The 26,678-nt window shown below is 44.5% G+C and overlaps 1 long non-coding RNA gene across 1 annotated transcript; it reads left to right on the top strand.

Annotated features, from left to right (window-relative positions):
* The first annotated feature begins 968 nt into the window (after positions 1 to 968).
* LOC110341006 lies at positions 969 to 25,456 on the top strand. Its single transcript, XR_002382874.2, has 3 exons — positions 969 to 1,215; positions 1,560 to 1,680; positions 24,938 to 25,456. It is a non-coding gene; the product is annotated as an uncharacterized LOC110341006 (long non-coding RNA).
* The last annotated feature ends 1,222 nt before the right edge of the window (positions 25,457 to 26,678 follow it).

Here is a 26,678-nt window from a genome sequence, read left to right as displayed (position 1 = left end):
ACAATGGAGCCTCTAGTTTTAGTTAGGGTTTCTCCAGATGATTTACTGTCACTCTCTGCCTCAGAACTCATGGAGGCTTGAGTCTTAATCTCTTGTAACTCTGAAAAAGCCTCTTTTGTGGCCTGGACTACCTGGCGGTGGCTAGCCTTATCTGTCAAGAGTGCGCCCTTCACTAATCTCCATAAGGAGAATGTAGATGGGGGCAGGGACTCAGGTCCCTCTTTTCATAAAAGTTGATGAAGATCATGGCGAACCTCCTCCCAATCTGGGATATTTAAGCTCCCCCCGGTAATGAACCATGGACTGGCTCGTTCGATTGACTTTAGAAAGCCTTCTAAGGTTTTAGACTTTACTGTAGTCCCGTGTCCTTTAAGTAACTTTTTAACTTGATACTGTAATTTAAGCTTCCCAGAACTATTACCCATGGTTTCTTTTCTTTTTTTTTTCCCCAATCTGTCCCTGGCCAGAAAAAGAGACGAACCCGCTCACTTACCTCGCTTTCACAATCTCGGTGGGACCTCCAATTGTCGCACCTGCTGTGCGGCCTGCATCCGAGAATGTAGCGAGGTGGTCGGGATAGATGACACAGAGACCGGTCAGTTGCTTTAAGAAAACTTTATGCTTCCCAAGTCAGCTTAGGAGGAGACCCCAGTCCGCTTAGGAGAGAGCTCTCAGGAGAAGTCTCTCCAAGAAAAAACGCTTCTTTGGACAGTCGAGTCTTATCATATTGTGCTGACTATATTTGCGATAATTACTTTTGCAGTTGTATAATGACTAGTAGGTTCAAATACTTCTGCATAGTCAGCCCCGAATCTGCAGTCCCTGGAACACAGATTGCACTTGGAGAATCTGGGGTGGAAGATGTCAAATGTTGTTAGATGCCTCTTCTTCCCCTTCTAGAAATCACCCTTTATCTTTTGGGCTGCTGGGCCGTCTGTCTTAAAATTTTTTTTCTTGAAGGAATGATGACGAGGAATGCTGCAATGGAGCAAAACCTTGAGCCTTGAGGCCCCCAATGCATAACTACGGGGAAGATGTTAACCCGTAAGTCAGAGCAGGCTGCTTTTGATGAAGACTCCTCTGATTGTATAGGCTGTTGTCACGTCTTCAAAAACAATGAAGCCAGAGAGGCGCCGTGTACCCTTCCTGTTGCATGTACTCTTCCTGTTGTCCCTTCATCCATGGGAGGAAGTTGACTGACTTTCAGAAAGTACGGTAAGTACAGTTCAGACTCTGTAGGAGAGGGCATGAAAGATGCCTTGGGGTTAGGTATGGGTGTCAATCCTGTGTGACCAGTGGTGGCAGTGTTGAGCAACAGAGTGCCCTATCTCTATTCCCATGGATCCACGGCCTCGCATTCACCTCAAATTCGGGCTCAAGAGGACTCAAAAGAATTTCCCTACCATTCAGCAGAATTAGAAAGTACGAAAAGGTGGTAATGCATTCGTTGCATAATCTTCAGACTGAGTTATAGGCCACACATGTTTAGCATGGTGTGTATATGTAAGGATTTGTTTCTGGGTCCAGGGAGTAAAGCCTCTTCTCTCTTGTTGAAATAGGCCTGGTTAACACTGATGTTGGAAGTGAACATACTGAACTCGTCATTTAGAAGAGAGAGATGGAAGTTTGTGGACTGAATTTACATGAAAAGGAGTGCTTCTCTGGGCCTTCTGGTACCTGGTAGGTCAGAAGATCAGTGTTTGGCTATAGATAGCATAAGGATGCATAGCTTCCTATTGCTAATGCTATCCCCTGATTTCTGCTGCGCTTGTCACTTTCTGCTACATACGTTTCGTCTGGACAGGAGGACTTCAGTAGTCTCTTCCAAAGTCAAAGGACTGGCTAGGCATGTCTGACCCAGACCTCAGATGACCCAGGAGTGCTGTGTGGCTGATAGGGAGGGCTGTGTCAGCACATGTTTGAAAAAATATAGATCATGTGGAACCCACCACAGAGGGGGAGCTCTCTGGAGGCTGCCCTGATGCAGGTGTTCCATTGTGCAATCCCACAAGGCTTTCAGCTCGCTCAATGGACAGGGCCAGGATTTGATGCGAAATTAACCAGAAATAATGGCAAAGAAGCAGCACCTGGTGGGACGGCTGGCTCAGTAAATGCTCTTTGACTGTTAAGTGGAATGGGGGATACGGTCGTAATAACGTTATTCTTTAACCATCTCTTAAGTGCCCGTCAGAGTAGCTGAGGTGCATCAGCTCCATGCTTTTGGGATACTTGCAAGACACTGGTACAGGAGCGGACAAGGTCCCAGTGTTAGCTGGGTGGCCTTGGATGAGTTACATAACCTCTCTCACCATTATCAGTAATGGAGCTGACAATAGTCCCTGTCACTTATGATTTCTGTACAGACTGAGTGATACGAATGCCAGGGTGGCCCATGCTAAGCACTGCAGAAGTGTTTTTCCATCATCAGCCAAAGTGAATCCGGCACATTCCATTCATCTTTGGTCTTTATGCGCTGAAATTAGTGCTGTTTCCCCCTCTTGTTGCTATGGTTACTAATGCATTAATTGTACAGGTTTATGGGCTCACTAAGACAGCACCGTAAGTGTGAACACTGGGCATTTTTCTCATTTCCTTTTTGTTGCTATGATAAAACAGTCTGACTAATGCAACGTAGGGAAGGAAAGAGTTCTTCCGACCTATACTTCCAGGTGTACAGTCCCTCATTAGTGGAAGTTAGGGCAGGAATTCAAGCATGAACTTGAGGCAGAAACCAATAGAGCCTGCTAGCTAGCCTAAAGGTTCACACATAGCTAACTCTCTTGTACATCCCAGGACAACCTTGCCAGGAATTGGTGTTACCTACAGTGGGCTGGGCTCTCATGTGTCAATTAACAATTGAGACAAACCCTGTAGACCATTCTGATCAGGGCAACTCCTCCACTGAGAGCCCCTGCTTAGATGACTCCAGGTCAGCAGTATTTAACCCATGGATTGCAACTGTCAGAAAACACATATTTCTATCTCTGATGGTTTGAGGAACTCAACCAAAAGTTTATTTTTGTTGCTACTTCATAACTGTAACTTTGCTTCTGAGTGGTATCTCAGTTCCGAAGACCACCGGAAACGTGTTTTCTGATGGTCATGACCCATAGGTTGAGAACTGCTCTTCTAGGCTGTATGGCTGTGTTGAGCTCAAAGTTTAGCAAACTGGACAGAGAGGCAGTGTCAGGAAGAACCCATGTAACACAGGCCTGTATGAGCCAGATATGATTTTTAGGCCATAGCACCTAGTAGAAGGTGTCTAATGCCAGCGTGCCCAATTTCCAGCTCTGTGGGATGACACTGATGCTCTCTCTGCTCAGGAGCTGTGTGAGAAGGAATCTGCCTCATGGATTGTGAGTTGGTGTGCTCACCTTTTAATGGGACTATCTTAGAAAGAGCAGTAACGGACTTTCTGTAACAAGAGAAGGCAGAGTTAAGGCAGTGAATAAAGATAATGTGATAGTTACCAGTCTTGGGGACAATAAGATACTGATTGCTGTGAGCATGGTTTCATTTATCCCTCCTGACAGGCTTAGGGGTCAGTATTTTCTTTTATCACAAGGACATGGAGGACAAGGAGCTGGCATGGAGGACTACAGTCTCTAAGCAGTTTGGTGGATAGCGGAGAAGGGTGGAGCCTGGTGTGTTTCAGTAGCTCTGGACCAGGTAGAGAGCCAATGAATGGTAGTCAAGATCATATTGAGTCTGCCTGATTCCAAAGCCTAGGTTCCTTCCCTGCTGGAGCAGGTTTTCCAGATAGCAGTTACTGCAGAGTGATGCAGGGTACCCCCACTCTTCATTATGAACTGTTTCTAAGCTCTTATTACATGTCCACCATATGGCTTCTGGTCCTATGTCCCCATAACACTAACAGAGGAACTCAATGGCTGCTGGCAATATACTTTCTATAGTTCAGCAAAATTGAAATTCCTACCAATGGACCTTGCTCTTCTGAATGTCTGCTCTACACTGGCCCTTGATAAAGACAACTTCACCCATCATGTCTAGTCCTAATCTCAATCTTGTAAAATAGCAGCTTTAATTCTGTTTTGCACAAAGAGGTGGTGAGAGGAGTTACAGATGTGAGGTCTGAATGCATGATGTTAACACCCCAACTTGGCTCTGGGCACCTATTGGGCATTGCTAAGAATTGACAGTTCAAGGGTATTGGGCACACCTCAGGATCTCCAGGAGTACAGGCTTGGAATCCACAACCAGTTCTTTAAAGTATGTGTGTTGTTGAATGAATATAGTGGCGGTGGCCCCTAGTAGGTCATGTTGCACCTCAGGATTAGATCAGTGGTCAAGTAACTACAGGTAGCAGATGAGTAGAATAAGTAACTACAAATTACAATACATCAAAATGTACAAATCTGAGCTCACATTTCCTCAGGGGAAAGACATTAGGCAAAAAGACTTCAAGTACCTGATTTTCAGATTTTATTTTCTGAGCTTAATGCATTGCACTTTTACTATCTTGTTCCACTAAAGAAATATCCTAAGGGGACCTGAGTATGTGTAGCTCAGCGGTGGAGTGCTTGTCTAGCATGCACAAGACCCTCCATTCATCCTGGGCACTGCTGTCCCCTAGTTTTGAAGAATAAGCGAAGCAGTCCAGTTTATAAGAAGTGACAGCTGTGAGTGAGATAGCAGGTGTAACCAGTAAATTTAGTCTGACGCTGGCCATATAAGTGGAAAATTACACTGGAAGCTTCCACTCGGTGTAGCATTTAGTTGTGCTCCAGTGCTAAGGACTGGTTAATGGTGTTCTTGAACCATAGCTCTCAGGCTTACTAAGTGGAGTTGACTTAGTGGCATATGTTTCCTTTGATTGTTAATGGTGACTTTCTACTATACTCTTCTCACTAGCTTCTTTCTGGTTGTTATATGGGAGCTATTGCTTTTGGAGACCACAGTCCCATCCTTAAGGCAAGCCACACTAGCTGGAGCCTCCCCTCCTGATAATTGCAGAGGTTGAACATAAAGCCTGCAACTCCCATGCCTTAACGTTTGTGAACTGTTGGTACAGAACGCAATTGCTTCCTGTGTTTTTGGTGAGAGTTGGGGTTAGACATTTTATTGGTTTAAGAATTTTCAGAAGTTTTTCCATTTAAAATAAAGTTCATTTTTAGAAAATTCAATGGAGAGGAAAATCAATTATCTATGTTTTTTCTTTGGGACATGTTTTTTCTGTTGAAACACACCCCAGCCCTCCCCTTTCAAAAGTCTGGATGCTTTGACTAAATGAACCTTTCTCATGACGGACAATGAGGCTGACATGGATAGTCTGGAGCCCAGAGGTGAAGGTCATATCCCTCATGGGTCAATTCCCCAATTGCAAGGGGCCAAAGACCCCAGGTTCCCTTAGCACCAAGCCCCCACCCCACCTGTCTTGAAAGTGACACAGGAACTTCAGAAATGGGTGCATGAGTCACATATACTTCCTGATATACACGAAGCCTATAAGATGTTTGAATATTACAAAAGTATTGGCTCCAAGCTCTAGTGATGCAAACATCCTTCACTAAATGTTCAGGTTTATCAGAAACTCCACCACAAACTAAATCCACAATAGTGATAAAACACATACAGATGTATAATTTAAAATAAGGCAGGAATAACCCAAATTAGCAATGACAACACAACATGTAGTGAGACCCTTGAATGGAACCATATACTAGTGCCTGGTTATACTCTTGCTCTACTGATTACCGCTTTTTGGTAAACCTTGAAGTGTGTGATTTAAGAATATCCATTTTTGAAGTGGAAACAGACCTTGCCTGCTATGTAGCTCTGCCTGGAACTCTCAGTGCCCACTTTCGTTCTGGATACTTCTGCATACTTTTGTTCTATTGGGTCACCTATGAGAGTCTCATTGGTGCCCTGTCACTACTTTGCCAGCGATTGTAGAAATGTCTACAAATCATATGCATCCATGGACTGATGTCTAATTAGTTCGAAACTCTAGAAACTGCCTCAAAACAGGACACAGTGTGACACACAGCCATTGCATTGCTTTTCTAGTTGCAGTAACAAAACACCCGGGCCAAGCAACTTAAGGAAGGAAGAAGGGAAAGAGAAGAAAGGGGGAGAAGTAAGGGCTTCTCTAGGCTCACAGTCTGAGGACATATAGTCCATCACTTCAGGGAAGATGTGGCAGCTGGTAGGCCTATGGAAGCAGGTGAAACTAGGCATCCTCACCAGCTCAGATCTTGTCAAACAGGAAGCATAGAACAGACTGGAAGTGGGGCTGGGCTATAAGTCCCCAAGTCCCACAGCCTTCCAAAGCAGCACTATCAACAAGAGCCCAAAGGGTCAAACAGGAGCCTGAGAGGACCAGTAACATAGAAATCCCAACAGCTACACTCCCCAGTTCCCAGACAGCATCAAGATCGATCAACTGCCATTCAGGACTCTCTGCTGTCCTATTGCTCTATCCATGGATTCTCCTCTCCTGCTTCTCCCATACCCTCCTGATTGTTTCTGGAAGCAGTCTCAAATGAACAGCTTGCACATGAGTTACCATCTCTGAGACTGCTTCTAGGGAACCTAATTTAAGACCCCATCATAGCTGACCAGCTGGAACAAAAAATAAATCAAAACAAGCAGTCTTTAGTCACAAACAAAGATAAAGACTGCACTTGTGTTGTTGAAGGTCTCACTAGTAGACTGCTTCTGTACCTTTAACTGCCTTGATTGAAAAGCGAAACAAATACTGTGGATCCTTATCTTGTCTTCTGGGTTCACACTCACTGGAGTGACCTTCAGGCTGTGGGAGGCTGAGCAGAAAACCTCTGTGCACTCAGTGTGACATTAACTCCTGTTGGGTGCAGGTACTTTGTCCCCATAGACTTATACACACATTTGTGACATTTGCTTTGTCCCTAGAGTCTGCTCACAGTGTTGGATAAATACAACGTGATAAGTTGGGGAGTTCTCAGAGGGCAGATGACAGGATTCTTCAAGCTCTGTTTTCTAGAACGTGGGCTTGGCTGTAACAATTCGACAAAGTTCAGCGGCGCAGTTAAGTTGCACTCCTAGTCTTATTTTGTCAAGAGTAAGGGACCCAAAATCTACACAAGTTTCATGAGGCTCCTGAAATAACCTTTCCCCCAGGCTGTGCGTGTCCAGGCATCCACGTAATGGAATGTTTTCGCAGCGGAGTCGTGCACGGTTTGAGCGATGTTGCCATTTGCTCTTCCACCCAGTTGCACCCAATTTCACCGATCAGCAGCTCTGGCTGAGCTTCGCCCCCACAGTTTCAATAATTCATTTGGCAGGTGCAGAGAGGCTCAGCCACAAAGGAGCCACAGCATCCTGGAGCACCAGGTGACAGCACTCCCTGTTTGCTCTCTTGGACCCAACACTGAACTTGGATAGGAGGAGACTCACCAGTCCAGCATGTTTTAGCAGCAGAGATATTTATTAGTGTTTTGGCTTTTTTCTTTCTTTTTTTTTAAGGATGAGTTAGATTTTTTCATCTTTTTCTCCCCAACCATGGTTTTCATCAGCAGAGTCTTCTGAAGTATCAATAGCTTGCTCGTATGTGACCTGTCACTAGGCTGATCAAACACAGCCATGGATTAAATTAGTAACCTAAAAATCTTTCCCCACAGAAGTGTCCCATGTTGTAACCATGTTATGGCTGTGCTCATAAGGAACCTCAAAAAAAGTACTTCCAATGATTTAAATTTATAGAAAAGTTCCAAATATAGGACAAAGGTTTCCCCCCCTCTGGTCTTCAGCCTCCATTTCCTAGGACAGGCATCTTATACAACTATGGAAGCAACATGGGCATAATGTTAGGAGAATGGCAATATAGGCACCGTACTCATAACACTCATGACTACACACTTTATTTGGATCCAGTTTTCCCATGACTTTCCTTCTTTTGTTTGGATTCAAGACCCCTCTATGCACCTGGGCACCATATTTCATCACTTTATGTGACCCATCCTCTCTGGAGATGTTGGGGAGATGGGTCAGTCAGTAAAGTGCTTTCCATGGAAGCATAAGAATTTGTGTTTGGATCTCTAGAACTCACATAAAAAGTCAGGTGTAGTAGTGTGTGCTTGAAACCCCAGCACTGGGGTGGAGGACAGAGATAGGAGGACCCTTGGAGCTCATTGGTCAGTCAGACAGCCAGAGTAGTTGATGAGTTTCAGGTTCAGTGGGAGACCTTGTCTCCAAAAATATAGGTGAAGAGTGATCGACACCTGACATCAACTTCTGGTCTCCACATGCATGCACATGCATGTGCACACAAACTCAGATGCACACATGAATGCACATGCACAATCATACACACATGCATGTTTTCAGGCACTATATTCATAGATCTGTGTACTTGCAGAGTGAGAATGCCTGAATTCCAGTTGGGGTTCTGTCACCAATTTGTTGGGTAAATTAGCGCGTTATTAGCCCTTGTCATTCCTTCTCTATAACGTGGGTGTACGAATCCAACCTCTGTATGGAAGATGGTGTCATTTCCTTAACAATAAAAAGATGAGAATGCCAAGGTACTCCAAAGCATTTTCTTGCATAGACAAAGGGACTTTTAAACAGTTCCAGTGTCCACTCTTTGCTGACTTGGCTAGTATAAGCATCCCTTTTCTGTGATTTATAGTAGTTCATATTGTAGTAGCCTAGATAAGCATCAAAATTATGGAGGATGTAGGGTGTTGCACATCCCAGCTCCATCTCCTGGGGATACAGAGTTTGAATGACAGTGGCATTCTCTATCGCACGATGCCAAATCTTAGAACTTGAGCTCAGCCTGGAGCAGACCCACTGGCTGGCCTGGCCTGGCTTCCCAGGAAAGGGCCTGGCTCAAAGAAACAATGTACTTTATAGTTTTCAGACAGCAAGCTTGCAACCACAGAGCTATTAGCAGGATTCATAACGAGCCTCCTTCCCACAGAGAGTCATTCAAATATTGTCCTTTTTTTTCAGAGGTGCTGCAGCATGGCTTGGCAGTAATCTTCCCTGCTGAGATTTTGGCAATGGATATTAGTGCCATTTGGCACAGTTCAGAGAGCTGTTGGAAGAGCAGATTGCTTTGGTCTGGTGAAGGGTTTTCCTTCCAGTGGGTCTCGAATGCCCTGCTCCAATGCGCTGGTTCCCATTCGTCCCTTTTCCATGACAACCTTTGAAGCCTGAGAAAGTAGGCCCTGTGTCTTGTTTATCTCTTTATTCTCAGTGCTAACCAGATTTCCTGGCACAAAGTCGGCACTGAGGTAATGTTTGTTTGGAAAAAAAATGCAGACATACTTTACGCATGGAGGAGGCTTGAGACATCAGATTTTCCTAAGCTCAATGGATTTGGCCAAGGGACTGGGCACATTTCCTGGGCTTAGACTAAGTATAAAATGGGAGTATATGGCTTAGAGTGCTCCTTAAGAAGAATTAGGGGCCTACATCATTCAAGATAATAACATGGCATCCTGCTGGTAGCAGTTGGGGATGTCTTGGAGCATCTGCTGTTCTGGCATACCCTGGCTCAGTTCTCAGAGCTGGACTCTGAGCAGATAAACTGGAGGCATGATCCTTTCATCTCAGAGTTGTTTTCTCTTTGATCTCCTGAGCGTGTTGGAGAAACTGAGACCGTGTGGCAACTTCGGAGAAATGCCTTGTTTGCTCAAGGAGAGACTTGGATACTCAGGAGCTGGGGGAAGTTATAGACAGTGAGTCCTGGGAAAGCTCTCAAACGACTAGAGGTCTAATGATGGGCTAAGGGATGGGCTGGGTGGGGCGTTGATGTCCAATTGCAGATACAGTTTCAGTGCTCTCCATTTTCCTAGCCTCAGTGGTATCGCAGTGCCCTCTCATTCCTTCACAGAGGTGACTTTGTCTGAAGCTAGGGACAGAAGCCAGGCCCTTGCCACTGAGACAATCCTGAAGGGCTTTCTGAAGAACCTTGCTACTCTGTCACAGTGCACTCCAGGTTAGAATTACATTGCCCTATTTTGTCCCCTCCCCCACATTCTTACTTTCTAAGGTAGTAGTTTTCAACCCGTGCTTGTGATCCCTTCCTTGGGGCTTGAATGACCCTTTCACTGGCTGGGGTCACACATCTGATATCCTGCATATCAGATATTTACATTATGATTCATAACAGTAGCAAAATTACACTTATGAAGTAGCAATGAACATCATTTTAGGGTGGGGGGGTCACTACAACAAGAGGAACTGTATTAAAGGGTCTTAGCATTAGGAAGGTTGAGAACCACTGGTCGAAAGCAGTTACTAACAGACCCCAGCCTGCAGTCTTAGCATGTGCTTTCAGGAGGAACTTGAGAGTGTTCTCTGGATGCCGTTCATCAGCTCTTGTCCTCAGTTAATACTCTCACAGGTCCTCTTTCCCAAACGGTAGTCGTCGAGTCTCTTCTCAGAGACACACCTGCAGTTTAACCAGGGCAAGATGTCTTAGAACAGGACAAAAAATAAATTGCTTTGCATAAACTTGTCAAGAACTGAGCAATGGTTTTGGTACCTCAGTGCCTCAGAAACACCCGCCACAGGAGATCTCTTGCAGTGAGCTTGCTTCCATGTTTGGTGCTCATGACTTGTCCGATGGCCTCATACCTGACTGCTCCATCTGGAACAGTCCACAGCTTCTGCCACTGTGAATGCCTTCCGTGTCTGGTCTATTAGTGTGCACACATCTGTGGGCACTCAAGGCTCTGTAGTCTCAATTGTCTACTTACCTGTTATGGATACATTAGCCTTTTGTGTTTGTGTTTGTCACCTCTTTCCGTTTCCTGGATATCATGCTGGTGCATAGCTGTGAATCACTATGTGACTAGAGATTCAGGACACTAACAAGGGAGAACAAAAGCAATTCAAACAGGGAACTTCTGGAATGTCAGTCTTACTGTAGGTCAACTCTAACCCTGCTAGACATGACTCATACCATGCCCTGTTGACTTTTCCCTCTCTCCATCCCTCTAAATCACTGATAATTCTAAGACAATTAGAAAAATGTCCATTCCTCTGTGGTGATGTATTGTTTATGATTTATTAAAGCCACTGGGGATCAAATAGCAAAGCAGCTATCCTAGTTAGCTATAGAAACTAGGCATTGTTGGTACACACCTTTAATCCTAGGACTCAGGATTAAAAGTTAGACATATCTCTATTAGTTCAAGGCCACACTGACTACACAAAATTGATCCAGTCCTAAAAAAACAACTCACACAAAGGTGATCCTAGCACCTTGGCTCACCCAACTTTCATCCCAGCACTGGGAAGGCAGAGGCAGGAGGATCTCTGTGATTTCAAGACCAGCCTGGTCTACAAAGCAAGTTCCAGGACAGCTAGGGCTGCTACATAGAGAAATGCTGTCTTGAAAAACAAAGACATGAGTCACATAAAGGCTCACCCTGTACAAAATCAGCCTAGACCTATGGTTCTCAACCTGGGGACCAAACACAAACAATCCTTTTGCAGGGGTCACATATCAGATATCCTGTATGTCAGATGTTTACATTACAATCATAACAGTAGCAAAATTATAGTTATGAAGTAGCAATGAAAGAATTTTATGGTTGGAAGGGTCACTGCAAAATGAGGAAGGGTATTAAAGGGTAACAGCATTGGGAAGGTTGAGAATCACTGGCCTAGACTATAATCCAGGCCAGCCTCAGTTCCTCAGGCTTACAAGGGCTCACCTCCCAGTTGTTAACTGTCCAGCATTGGAGTGGACCGAGGCTGGTTCCCAAGAGGCTAGAAGGGAGTTTATATGTGGTTGCTTACCCAAGACATTCAGCGGCTTCTTGGTACTGAAGTTATTTCAAGATGACCAGCCATCCTCTCCTCCCTATTCACCTGGGTAGAGGTCTCCCATGAAGCCAAAGCAATTCTACCAAACGAGGCTGCCTGGTAGAAACTACCCTGCTAGCTTGTTCACTCCGGTCTCTCCCCACATCACTTCACTGTATCTGCCCATTGGAGGCACTGGTTGCTATTTTGAACTAGATTTTCAGGTTAAATCTTGACTCAGACAATGCCTATCCCAAAGAACCTGATAGACGAGAAAGCCAACCAGAAGCAAGGTTAACTGATAAAGCTATTCGAGAAAAATCTAAAGTCAGGGGTAAAGGCACCCACCAATCATCCCAGTGACTCGGGAAGATGAGGTGGGAAGAGAGCTGAAGCCCTGGAGTTCAAGACCACACTAGGCAACAGAAAACCCCACTGCAGAGACAATCCTCTATTTTTTATTAAGTTACATAGTATATGCTTTGTGCTCTACTTAGAGCATTAGTGCTCATTAAATGTTAGTTTTCTCCAGAGAAAAATCTCAGTTCTACATATCTTACCAGATTGTTCAAAAGAGGAAGAAAAAAAAGAGGGCCACCTTCCACCCCAGTGACCCCGTCTCCTGCTCACCCACAGGTGTCCGCTTTGCTGACAGGTTCCCTGTTCTTCCTGGCACTCTGGTTCTTTTACTGTCTCTGCAGTATCAGCTGTGTCCCCTCTGGACCCTGTCACATCACTGCATCCTTTGTGGCCCCAAAAGTCAGATCAAATCATCACCCTGACATAGGAGGCCACAGTGGTGTTTCTACTTTTCCATGTCCACCAGCCACATCTTCTCCAACCACTGCTCACCTGTCAAGCTGGGTCCAAGGACTTCACAGCATCCAGCTACTGCCACCTGTTTGCCACGGCCATGAATTCTTCCCTGCCGTCCTGACCCAGTTTGGTTTATCTTAGTTTTTGAGATAAGAATCTCGTTACTACGTAGCCCAGGCTAGTATCAAACTCTCAATCCCTCTGCCTCAGCCTCCAGAGTGCTGAGGTTATAGACAAGAACGAGCCACCAAACTTCCTAGCCAATCTCCAAAATGTGCCCCTTTCATGAAAACATTTTTTAATTCCCCAAATCGCATCTAGCATTTTTCTCTTTTCATTCTATCTAGAATTTTCTTGATACATCTGTCTTCTTATTTCATCTTACAGTTACTTAATTAGCTTCTCTCTCCCCCTCCAGACTGTAAATTGCTCAAGGGTACACACTCATTTGCAAGGGGCGATGGAGCAGTCAGTGCTTAATGGTATGGGCTCCACATCCAAATTGCCTGGGTGTAAATTTTGGCTCTGCCGCTCGCTGGCTGAGCGCAGCTGGCAAACACAACTTCCTTAGGCTTTGTTTCTTGATCTGTAAATTCTGTTTAGAAGGGTTAATGGCATGCCAATCTGAGGTCAGCCTTTACCATGCTGAATAACTGGCTACTAAAATAGGCTTTTTCTCCCTTGGTTTTGGTTGATACTTGATGGTGACAGATGCTGTATTTCAAAGTAAAGCTACCACACAGAACTCACAAGAGGAGAGGGGACACAAGATTGCTGTTCAGAGAAATTAAAGACGGGAAAGTCTGTCAGTCCGACCCCATCAAAAGCCCATAGCAGAGGAGGCTGGAGGAGTGAACTTAACACTGTCATTTAGCTAAATTGTCATGGTACCAAGATGCTGTCTAAATAGTTATGTTCATCCCCATAGATAAATGCTATTCACGGCCTTAACAAGAAGAAACTTTTTTTTGCAATGAACAACACTGAGTGCAGAGACCATAAGGCTGCTCGGGTGACACAAATGATGGCTGAGTTCTCCCCCAGCAGCCCTATATACCCCTTGTAAGATGAAGGGATCATTGAGAAGTGGGGGATGGGGAAAATGCTTAAGCTGAAAGACATGCTGGCTTCTGTGTATAACACAGCCGTGCAGGCACAACCTCATGGCAGCTGTGGCTGTCTACAATGGACCTACTCAAAAACAGGTCTATCAATAATCAGTCACGAAATGAACAGGAACCCAGCAGCGCTATCCCTCCCTGCTGAAATACTGGCTATAGATAGACCATGGGGAGGGGTCCTCACTATCTTTAGTCATCCTTGAATTATAGCCAGGAAGAGGATTTAATAAGAGGGATGGTATAGAAGGGGGGGAGTATACAGCAATGAGGATGTACTTTCTGCAGGTGTAAAACTGTCAACGAATTCAATAAAGTCCCCCCAAACATTTGTAAACATTTGTGATTCCATGCCTTCCTGTTGGAAGACATTGCTGACTGGTAGAGATCTCAGTCTCTCTGTGGCCTGACAGCTTATCTCAATAGCTCCACGTCATGGAGCTCCCTGCCTCCAACAGAACTTCCTGCTTTTACCTGCCCCTCTTGGAGGATGTCCCTGGGCTTGGAGGACTGACCTTGTCTGAAAGCTGTCTCTAAGCCAGATGCCTGACTCATCTTTAGCTTGAACCCTGACATAGATTCCTGCTGGAAGGCTCCCCTACTGCACAGATGATAACTAAGACTTGTGTTAGGAGCCTTACAATAGGACAGTGCCACTTAATGCCAATTAGGGTTTGTCCCCAGGCTCCCCAAACCTATATATTCCTTATACTCTGGAATGAAGTTGAGCTGGTTCACCGAAGGCTGTCTCCAGGAGGTCTGTCTCCATTCATATTCATGGGCCGTGTACAAAACTTTCTGTCACTGCTGCTACCGTCTTTTGCCCTTTTGGCGTGATAGCTGACAGGCCAGGAGGGAAAGAGGACCTGGCCCCCACACCCCTTCCCTAAACTTTTTTGTTTTTGCTTTTTTTGATACAGGGTTTTCTCTGTGTAGTCTTGGCTGACCTTGAATTCACTCTGTAAACCAGGCTGACCACCATCTTGCGATTCATACAGTTTTATGAGTACTGTGCTACAGTTGCCGAGAGCTTCTATGAAGTTCATGACCCTGCTTGATGAACTACTTTTGACCCATTTGCATGGTTTCAGCCTTTTCTCTTAGAACTACCAGGGAGAGCTACCTGGAAACGTACAAGATGTCCAAATCAAGGGAACAGGACTCTAGATGGTGTCCTCCTAGTTTGCTTTCTGTTGCTGTCATAAGTCACTGACCAAAACCAGTTTGAGAAGGGAAGGATTTATTTCGTCTTAACACTTTCAGGTAGCAGTTCATCACTGAGGGAAGTCAGGGCAGGAACTTGGGAGGCAGGATCTAAAGTGGAGACCATGGAGGAATGCTTCTTACAGGGTTGCTCCCTTTTTTACTGCCTTTTTTTTTTTAATACCGTCAGACCCACCAGTCCAGGGGTGTTACTGCCTACACTGGGGTAGGCTCTCTCTCATCAATCATCAACCAAGAAAATGTTTCACAGACTCATCCACAGCCGATCTGATGGAGGCAATTCCCCAATTGCTGTTCCTTCCTCCCAGGTGACTCGAGTTTGTGTCAAGCTGACAGGACCTAACCACCATTGACTGTGTCATATTTCTGAGATTCATTAGTTTGTTTGGCCCAACTCATTACGTTGGCAGCACCATCCTTAGCTAGTCAGACTACAAACTTGGGAGCTGTTCTCACCTCCTCTGTCACTTCCCCCTTCCACCAAGGTCTTATTGAGTCCCATCAGCTCTGTCCACCAACAAATACATCATCTCACCTCTGGTGCCCATGCAGGGTCTTCCCAGTTTCTGCTGTGTGGGCAGTCTCCCACATGCCCAGAGGGATTTTTTTCAGGCTATTCTATTTTTCCATCCTAAATCCCCCCCCATCTGCCTTAGTTTACCTCACAGCGAAACTAAGCTCAGAGGACTGGAGACCGTCATTTCCACTCTCAGGCCCTAGGTGGCACTCTGGGTCCATACAACGTTTTCCCTGGCTCGTGCAGTCAATCCCAGGCTGAAACTTTTTAGGAGGAAGCTGTCTTCTAAAATGGGCTGAGAAGACCGGATTCTGCTTGAAACACTCCCACTGTATATGTTTTGGGGGGGGGGAGAGAAATTATAGGTTGGAGAAATAAATTGGAACGACTTCTGGATTTTCTAATAAAAACCACTCCAACACTTCTGCTGTTTGAGCCCGGAGAGACAGCCTGGTGGCCCAGGCCTGTCATCCAAGAGGCAAGGAACTGGAAACCTGGTCTACCTGAGCCAGTTGAAGGCCAGCTTGAGCAACTCAGCAAAACGAGAAGTGAAAAGGGGCTGGGAATATAGTTCATTGGTCCGGTTCTTGCCCAGCACACATGAATTCCCAGGGTCATTCCTAGTAATGGAAAAAGCAAAGACAAACAATAGTAGATGAAAAGTGTCGAGTTGCAGGTGGGTGGTGTGCCTGAGTGCACACGAAGGGGCGTTTGGGCGAGGGTTTTGCCATTTGGGAAAAGAGTCTTGAATTAGGAGGGTTCCAATTCCAAAGCCAGCTCAGGTTTCACGTTGTTTCCTGTTGTCCTTCCACATGGTAGGTAATTTATTGTTGCTGTAGAGAGGCTCATCCTCAGGCTCGGGAGAGCAAGCAGAGGCTTTCCCCAGGCCTGAGAGAAGAGGACATACCCGTGGCTGACGAAGACCCTCCTCAGTGCGTGGATTCACCACCCATGGCATCGCCGCACTCTCTTCCTTTTTCCCCTTAAGAGACTCCTTGCACTCCAAGACCCCAGAGACAGATTTGAGATGGAGGCTGGCATCTCTTTTCTTTAGACCTGGCTTGGGGATAAACTAGTTTCATTCTCCTAGGCTTCTGACTGAATGGTGAGCAAAGATGGTCTAGATTCTGGTAACACTGGTACTTTTTAAATTTGAATTCATGTGAGACTACCTAGAAAAGCCACGCTTTCATGTTAAAGATCCAGTAAACTGGTTGACTGGTTAGAGCATTGTGATTGTAGAAGGTTGGAATGTTGCAGATCTAGAGCCAGATTATCATGTTGGAACATGGTTCAAGAATGGAGTCCTGTGAGAATTCTGAGTGCTGGTGAAAAAAAATCCCAAGAAAACAAGGCAAGACTCTTGTGACTCCAGTTTCTTTAAGACATAGAAACGTTCTTGCATCGTGCTTTTGGTTTTTTCGAGACAGGGTTTCTCTGTATTTTTGGAGGCTGTCCTGGAACTCTCTCTGTAGACCAGACTGGCCTTGAACTCACAGAGATCTGCCTGCCTCTGCCTGCCCATAGCTGTGAAAGAAGTCAGCGCTTTCCTTCAAAGTGGTTGTAGGAGTTAAATGCCTAAGAGTTTGTGAGTGGAGGGAGGGGGAAGGGAGGGTGATGAAGAGGGAGTGAAGAAGGGAGTATGGGGGGGAAGAGGAGATAGGGAGATGAAAGGAGAGAGAGAAACAGAGAGGGATGGGAGAGAAAGAGGAAGAGAGGGAGTGTTGTAATAAAGAGTGGAAAGCTGGGACCACAGCTGCCTCAGTCCTGAGGAAAGGGTGACCACCTGTGTGTTGTTACCTCCAAGGGGCAGCTGGACTGCAGAACACCCCTCTGACCATTTTTGCTGATCATCTATCTATCTAGAGAATGGATCTGAGGATCTGGTAGCCACCCTGAGAGCTCTGAGTCCCTTTAAGAAGGCCAGGATCCTGTGTCTTGCTTGCTATTCCATATTAAGTCAGTACTGGGTTTACATTTGAGCATCAAAGGGCTGGTGACTTCCACATGGCTTCTCCTTGTGACTCACGTGCGGTTGAGGATGGTGAGGCTGTTCTACCTCCATGGCAATCGGGACAGAGGCAGCTATCCATGGCCACACCTCTGTGAGTTTCTTCTTCCTCCCCTGGAGGGTAGAAGGCTCAGTGCTGGGCATCAGTCCCCTGGGACTCTTGTAATTGCCTTAGGTTATAGCTCAGAGCTAAGCCTATGATATTGTCATTGTGGGACACACAGTATCCCTTTTCAGGCTCTTGTTCTCATTGATAAAATAACTTAAAAAAATGAACACAGACAATGTTGTAGTGGAGCTTTGCTTCCAGGCCATAAGCCTGCATGGAACCTGGAAGATGTTGGCTTGTTGTCATGGCAACAAGTAAGCAGACGAAGACCAAGAGAGCTAAAGTCTGTGGTAATGGAGACAGCATTGTTAGCACTCCCCACTAGAAGGAGTTGGGGAGGTCAGTAGACCTTCACCCAAGAGTCTGGCCATTAACTCCTCTCCACTGCAGCACATGGCCCCTTTTTGTCATTTAAATTACTTTTTTCATATAATATTCTCTGATCACCTCTCAATTCCTCTCAAATCCTTCCCACATCCCATCCTTAAAACTCCATGCCTTCTTTCTCTCTTTAGAAAACAAACAAACACAAAACCCAAACAAACCAGAGGTTTAAAAAACAAAAAACAAAGAAGAGAACAAGAAATACACACACACAACTCATAAGAACACAAAATTGGAAGCCATAATATACAAGCACAAATCAGTGAGATTAAAAAAATGGCCAAGCAGAGCAATTTGAGAAAAAAAATCTACAAAATACCATTGAGTTGATCTTTGTATTGTATTGTATTTTGTATTGGTCATCTACTGCTTGCTTGGCGTAAGGCTTATACTTAAGCGTGATTTATATACCCAGCGAGACTCCATTGTGGAACACTATTTTTTTCTTTGCAAGTGGTTGTCAGTTGGAGGTAGCTTCTTGGTTAGGGATGGGACCTTGTGTCCACTTCCTCCTGTTGGCTCAGGGACCACACCCGTCTTGAACCTGTGCAGGTCCTGTGCACTCTGCTCCAGGCTCTGTGACTTCATATTACACATGGTCCTGATGCGGAGGACACAAAAACATAAAAGAGGTAAGAGGTTAACGGAAGACAGGGATCCATGATGCAGATTTGATGGCATCATCACCCACGATGGGTGTTCTGCACGTCTGTAGCTGTTCAAGTCCCCAGAGGACCCCCTCACTTGTGCTCCTGTACACAAAGTCAACCATCTCATTGCTTCACCAAGCTGGATTTGAAATCTTTCCTTTAGTTTGTTTGTCTGTGCCCTACCTGGGGCTCACATCTGCCCAGGAGAAGCTGTACAACATAAGGGAAGGAAAGGATGACTGACTGGTGTTAGAGAAGACAACAGGGCAGGCAGGCTGGAGATCTCAGCAGGTGCTGGAGCTGGAAAGAGAAGGAGGAGGGTTGTCTTCCTGGGTTAGGATTTAAGAGAGCAAGCAGGCTCAGCAGTGAGAGTTGGCTGGCAACCACAGGTGTGGGGCGGGCAAGAGTAGGATTTGGTCTGCGGAAGGGAGATGGGGAGAGCAGGGAGGAAGTTTCTCTTTCTGAGAGGGCAATTGGAGAATGGGCAAGTCCAGCCATGCAGATCTAGATCAGTTGTATCCAGGGAAGGCTTTGGGCTTCGGAAGTACACCAAGAAGGTAGTGTTTCTTCTAGGCTCTTAGCTCATCCTCAGGAGTGTCGTGTTTTGTTTTTCACTTTTATAGGATTATATAGGTCATCTTCTGGTTGTGTTGCAGGAATCCCATCCCTGGGGAAGGGAAGGGTGTCAGTGTCTACCCACTCCACAGAAGGACCCAATGACAGGCCGAAGTTTAATTCCACCAAAGGCCCCCCTGGGGAACCAATGAGATTATTGAGTTTAATTACTGATAGGAGCATGAGTGATCCCCAAAGCAGCCACAATAGAAGGTCTATACCCAGCATGGATAATGTCCTCCCAATGTCTGCAGATGGAATTCATTCTCCTAGCCTTCCTCAGTCTAAATACTCCACCCCCTACCTCCACCCTAAGATCCCAAGGCCACACGCAATAAAAACAAAATTGCATATATCTGGCTGGTAATAGTGACTGGGTACTACAAGATCCCATGACTCAGCCTGCACATTTCTTCTATGAGGGAACATGAACAGTCAACAAGCCCAGCTATAATGATCTTTTGTGATAGATACAGCTGGCCTTATGAAGATGGTAGTTACACAACAGGCTGTAGCATGATTTATTCTTGAATGCAAGTGGTACTCTGGCTTCATCTGTTGCAAAGGGTGTTATGGACCATGGCCATGTAAAAGGGTTAATGGCCACCCACAATGCTGTTTGTGTCGTGGTGGTATGCATGTGAGAGTTCCTCTGACATAGGAAGGATCCTTATATACATCAGGTCCTGATGGGGAAGTCCTGTGTATATGTCAATAAAGCACTGTTGGCCAATAGGGAAGAAAGATAGGTGGGACTAGGAGTCCAGGAGGACTCTGGGTAGGGGAAACACAGAGTCACGATGTAGCCCACCAGAGAAGTAAGATGTCTGGACACCTTTCTCCGGTAAGAGAAATACTTAGATTAACAATTATGGGGTAAATACTTAAGTCAGAGCTAGCCAGTATAAAACAAGCAAGGCCAACAGTTTCATAATTAATACAGCATCTTGTGTGTTATTTGGGGACTACAACTCAGCAGAGCCCAGGCAACTGGTGGGGAAAAACCAAAGCGGCTGGCTAGGAAAAGGCTTCACTCAACAAATGGTGATCAGGAGTGGGATCATGAATTCCATGTAGAATGACAAAAGCTTTAAAGGAATTTTAGAAACAAAAGAACGGAGAAAAGCATGGGTTCTTGGTAGCAGCGTTTTTCTCAGGTGGGCTCTGTTTTACTAGCTACAAGCAGAGACTCACGTGGCTCACTTAAGGGAGTCTTCCTGACTCAGCATAAAAAAAAAAAACAAACCCAGCAAGGTTCTTTTAAGAGTCTCTGCTAACAATTAAAAGGTGTGTACGTACAGCTGGAAGTGGCAGTGACCACATCTCTAAGCTGGCAGCTTTTGCTGGATGTCACCATAGACTGAGACAGTGAGCTGGAATCACGCTTACGCCCGCCATCTTGGAAAAACTGCAGTTTAAACAGCTGCGGTTTTAACAGATAAGACACATGGCCAGAAAAACATAAAGATTTACAGTAAAGTCAGACTTGGATGAAGAAAAACCTCTAAAGGTTTACAGTGTGTTTAAAAATGTACATAGGATTGAGAGTGAAAAAGAAACAGCATCGTGGTAAAAAGTAAAAATAGAGAAGCTGGCTGTGGTGGCGCATGCCGGTAGGAATTGCTCCAGAGGCAGAGGCAGGAGGATTTCCAAAGAGAAACCCTGTCTCAGAGAAAAATAAATAAAAGTAAAAGAAATAAAGTAATAATAGATAAATAAATAAGCCACATAAAGATGGAAAATACACAGAGAGTCTGGATACTGTATACTATTGTGTTTTTCAGTTTTTTGATTGCTAAGGAAGGAACAACTACTAAAGTACACTTGATTATAAATGCTGCTGAATTAATTCAACTTATATCTCTTGACAGTCACCTGAAGGTCCTCTGTAGCATTGGGGCATCCATCTTTAGCCCATAAGGCTACAATGTGTCCAGAAGACTTCTTAGCAAAGCAGGAAATTTCAAACTGTCCATCTGCATTGGCAGTCTGTCATTCATTTTTCTGTGTCCTGCAGAAAGTCTCTAGAATACACTGTTTCCTCTGACCCTCCACAGCCTTATAGAGCTTTCCTGTCTCATTTCTACCTTACAAAAGTCATTCTTCTCTTTGACAAAAGCTGTTGAGTAAAAATTGTTTTCCCAACCTCCTTCCTGCCATTTAACGGAGACCACAAGGAATTCAGGTGTGCTTTGCTGTCTTTCAAAGTGGCTTTCTTGGCATCAGGCGTTTCAGAAGCTGGAAACAACTTTGTGGGTTGCCCTAAGACACATTTTAAGGCAGGATACTGTTGGGTACAGGCACTGCTGGAAGGTGTCAGTCGAACACCCATACAGAAAAGAACCCTGGAATCTGTGGAAAGTGACCTTGCTTTAGATGCTTCTGTGGACACTTTAGCCTTTTTGATGGCAGAGGAAGTGGCAGGTTTAAAAATAATTATGTCTAAATTCTTCTGATCTATCATTTCCTTCCCTTAACTAAATCTGCCCTACTTTAAAAGGAAAAAAACACACCCTATTGTAATGAATTCACAAGTAAAAATGTCACACAGTTGGTTTAAGGAAGCCACTCAAACACTTGCCTTGTCTCAACTCTCCATCTCAGTGAGCTGCTGTATAGTTAGAATGGCCATTCTGAAGCTATGGAGATTTGCTTAGGGTTATACACATCAACTATCAATTACATTTTATTTACTTATCCACCACAAAGAGGGAAAAATTACGATGGGTTTGAAACTAGAAAAACTCTAGCCTTATATCCTCTTTCATGGCTTTCATGATGAGAAACACAGGCAAGAGGACACAGTAGCCATCTCACTTTCTATCACAAATCCAAATAGCCAATGCAATGTACTTATTCTGCTTTGATTCAGAATGAACAAACAATTGTGACTGGAATAACATTCTCCAGGGTTCACACTGTTTCCACAGAAGACACCCCAGCAGCTCCTTTCAGAGGAACTGCTGAGGTTGTTTCTTTGTTAGTGATTGGATTTCAGGCCCAGTTGGCCTCTGTATTCATCTCCACACTTGTTCTTACACCACGGTGCTCCTAAAATGTCTGGTCTATGGAACAGAAGTTCAGCCATTAACTGTCCTTTTAGTAGTTGGAGATGATCTCATAGTAAACATAAATAAGACTTTTTTTGGCATTACTTTTCTCTTGAAAATTAGTGTGGGGAGGAAATGACTTTAAGCTCAAATGTATAACACACCTCTATCAACAAATAAGACACAGATCCTTCAACTTGCCTCTGACCCATGAAACAGACTCAGAGATTGTAAGGTTGACAGGAAGGAGTGACAACAAGGAAACCAGCCACTCAATGACATTGCAGCACAGCTTATTATTATTACTTTTTATCCTGAAGAAAACCCTGAAGAAGGAGGTCTCTGGTGTGAGAGTCTTTCTACAGGTTGGGGTGATTACAGGGCAGAAAGTCGAGTGGATGAAAAGAGATTAAAATATTAACCATTTTGGTTCATGTCTGGCTATTGCTAGGGTAATCACAGAGTGGTGAGTTAAAGAATGCAAGGTGATAAACATGTCCCTGGTCAGCCATTACTGGAGATCAGCAGAACAGGGAAGGTAAGAGTCTAGAGGAATAAATTACTGTCACAATTCAGCCAAAATGAAGGATCTTTGCAGAATGGCGTGGTCTTGGTTAATAGATATTTAGTGTTTAGACATTGGTACAACTGTCTAAGCCACATGGAGCTGATCTCTATGGGCTTGTACCTCCTACCATTGCAGTTCCTGGATCTGGTTCCTTTGGATGGGGTAGCCTGTATGTTGCCCAAGACAGCACTGGCATACAGAGAAGCCCTGTCAGCCACTAGTCCACCTATTTAACATACATGTTCCCATACTCAAAGCTCTTTTCTAGGTACTTGTGTTTCACTACTGAACAAGGTAGGAAAATCTTGACCTGCAGGGAGAGTATTTTCTATTAAATCAGAAGGCTATGTAGCAACACTAGGTTCACTGAATGCTGGCCAGAAGAATCAAATGAAGACAGGGGAAGGTGAATGGGGTGAGAAACATCTATGTTAAGTCACAGCATCTCTCACGAGGTGATATTTATGCCGAAATCTGATTTAAGAGGGACCATGTTTTAATTGTGTTTTTTCCACCACAGGCAGAGCATTTGATATAGACAAGAGATCTTTCCTTCCTTCCTTCCTTCCTTCCTTCCTTCCTTCCTTCCTTCCTTCTTTCCTTCCTTCCTTCCTTCCTTCCTTCCTTCCTTCCTTCCTTCCTCCTTCCTTCCTTCCTCCCTCCCTCCCTCCCTCCCTCCCTACCTCCCTTCCTTCCTTCCTGGAAGTAATGCTTTTTTATATAGCCTTTCATGATATAAAATTATTTTTTGATGGTTTTTTGTTTAAATCTCCTTCCCATCCTCCCATGCCCCCCACCGATCCCCATCCCATCCCTCTTCTGCTCCGTAGAAAGGGTGAGGCCTTCCATGGGGGATCATCAAAGTCTGTCATATTTATTAAAGCTGAATTTGTCTTCTACTACCATGAAATCCAACCAGTTTTGCTTATTGTGGAAATTCTGCTTCTTGCAGTGATGTTCCTTCTGAAGCCAGCACCTCTTGCTAGTTTCTCTCTTTTCTTTCTTGGGTTGGAAGCTGATGCTGGCTTGTAAACAATTCACATCAGCACAGTCTTATCGCACCACTGGCAATGGCTATCCAGAGTGTTGAGAATGGACTCAAACTCGTCTGCAAGTTAGTCCATTGTGAGCAATAAAAGATCTACACAGCATACCTACTTCTCATCTTCCTTGAAGCATCTATATTGGTGCCAGACAAGATTATTGAGAACCAGTCACTGTCAAGGAAGAGTGACCCAATGGCATGCCTGTTGGGTATCTGCCACTCATCCCAGGGTGAGGGTGGTGGTGCCATCCTAACATTTTCTGAATGTTTCCAAAGAAGAACAGTTCAGGTCTGTTAGTCCCCATGCTGATGATCCTGTGTTTGAATATCTTTACAGGCTCCCTGCCTCCTCTTGGCAAGCAAGCTGACAGAGACCAGCTGCTACCTCTTGGCTCTTTTGATTTTCCCTTCTAATGTGCACACTGGTCTTTCCTTATGTGACTGCTTCACTCCAATTTTTGGTTTATTTCATCTTATTATGTCAGTGTTGCAAAATCCAGAGACTTTATGAAAAATGTCTGTGTGCGTGTGTGCCTGTATGTACGTGGATGTGCATGTATGCAAGGGTGTGAATATATGCTCCTGTGTTTGTTTTGTGCTCATGGTACATATGTGCATGTGTGCACATTTATTTAGAGATTGGAGAATGTATATAAATGTCACACTTAACTAATGCCATCTTTAAGACAGTGTCATGTATTGACCAAGAGCTCATGCATCAGGTTGACCTGGCTGGCCAGTGAATCCTGGGGGCCTTCATGTCCCCTCCTTCCCAGTGCTAAGGTTACAAACATGTGCTGCTATGCCTGGCATTTTTATGTGGGTTCAGGGATCAAACTCAGGTACTTGTGCTTGCAAGGCAAGCAAGTACTTTACCTACTGAAGTATCCTCCTGGCCCCTAGCCAGAGATTTGAAAATAAAGGTTTTCAACACTAAGTTTCTTAAAGAGACAAGTAAGCAAGCCTAGGTAGGCAATTTAAGTCTCGTGGGAGAGAGTGAAAGCAAGACAGATAGTATAAGAACTGATTTGATTATAGCTATGAAATTGAACTCTCTTTGTTGCTAGGTATAGCCGAGAAGTTCCGTGGGCAAAAGACGTGATGCAGTTCGTTGAATCCAGCACTCAACCCCAGCACTATGGATACATTTATGAGAACTCTACCACTGCAGGTGAACTGAAGGACAGGAACAGGCCATGACTAGGCAGTTGTGACTCAAGCTTATGCGTCTAAAATCTAAACTACCAGAGAGGAGTAGGAAGACAAGAACTGAGCAAAGCAGAGACAAAACAAGGGAACAAAGTGGTGAAGGACTGTGGAGTCTGTAGCGAGGCATGCTGGGAGATCACTAAGGTCAAGATAAAATGGAGCTCTTGGAAACCAGCTGTGGCCCCCCTCCTCCATCTGTTGGGCTATGATTTGGTGGCCAGCCAGTCTTCTTGGGGTCACACTGTCCTTTAAACTTGGGTTTCCATTTCTCTCACAAACAATCTTTAACCAAACCACCCTATACTCTCCCTCTGTGCTGATGCCTCATTTCTCCATATGGCCCCTTGGCTCTATGTAATATTAAAATCTCATAGGAACTGCCTTGCTCTATACTTTACCATGATACTAACTTTAACTTTTTGATTACTCTTTAATTTCTAGAAAGCATCCCACCCTGGCCCCCTATGGTTTGGGCATTAGTTCTTCATAATACCAAACCCCTGAAGTCTGGATATGTTCTTTGTAAAGACATTTATTCTTAAGACACCTCCAAATGTCTTATAACCCTTGCTTTTGCATGTGAATTTTCTTTTTTTATTACACAGTTTTACTGTCTTCTGTGTGGTAGACTTCCTATTTCCCTGTTAATTTTTGTGTGTGTGAGCTCATCTTCCAGGGGATTTTTTTTCCTTTGATAATCTGACAGGATAAGTTTCTACTTTAACCTATCCACTTAGGTTTTCCTACTTAGAAGTGGATAGAGAAAAGATGGTGATAATTTGGGACACAGTTCGTGTTTTGCCTTCTCAAGGTTGGCTTCTCACCAAAACCTTAGACGTTGCATTGCCAAGGTAAGATTTTGAGCCAGTAGCAGATTGTTTTAGGGATTGGTTTGTGGAATGATAATTTCTTTGTGGCTTCGGGGTTTATGCAGGAAGCAGAGTCTAGCTTTCTACCGATGATGATACAAAAACCAACTCCCAAGTACATATCAAAACAAAACAAACAAAATGGTCCTGAGTTTGGAGGTAAAGTCCTGGTTCTTAGAGGAGGTTTTTGGTTGATAAGGTTTCTAATGTTTGACTGTTAATTTGCGTTTTTATTTCATTCTTACCGCTGTCATTTAGATAACTTCCCCTTTACATGCGTAGTTATTTATTTAAATTAGTCATTAAAAGCAGCATGTTATGGATTTTAGTCATTTTCACCCCCATTGTTCACTCTGAGCCCTGTCACTCCTCATTCTGATGCAACCTCTATTCCCAACATGTCCTTCGCCTCCATTTATGTCTTTATGTATGTGACTCCCTCACTTTAGTTAGGGATGTCTGCAGGAGCATGAGTGAGAGGCTGTATCCTGGTAATTTAGTGGCTAAACTATCTCCCCAGCAACTATTAGCAGTCACTTCTTCAGGGTGTGTGTGTGTGTGTGTGTGTGTGTGTGTGTGTGTGTGTGTGTAAAATGATCCCTTTTTCCTTCAATGAAGAAATGTTCAGGTAACCACAGCTGTATTAAGTTTGTGATTGAAAGGATATTTATTTGTGTTGACACAAAATTAGTGACTTACATTTTATTTCAACATGTCATGTTTTAAGAAA

The sequence above is a fragment of the Mesocricetus auratus genome, unplaced genomic scaffold (assembly GCF_017639785.1).
Source record: "Mesocricetus auratus isolate SY011 unplaced genomic scaffold, BCM_Maur_2.0 Super-Scaffold_100027, whole genome shotgun sequence".
Classification (NCBI taxonomy): domain Eukaryota; kingdom Metazoa; phylum Chordata; class Mammalia; order Rodentia; family Cricetidae; genus Mesocricetus; species Mesocricetus auratus.
Note: the sequence above shows the minus strand (reverse complement) of the source record. Positions and strands in the feature narration are given on the sequence as shown.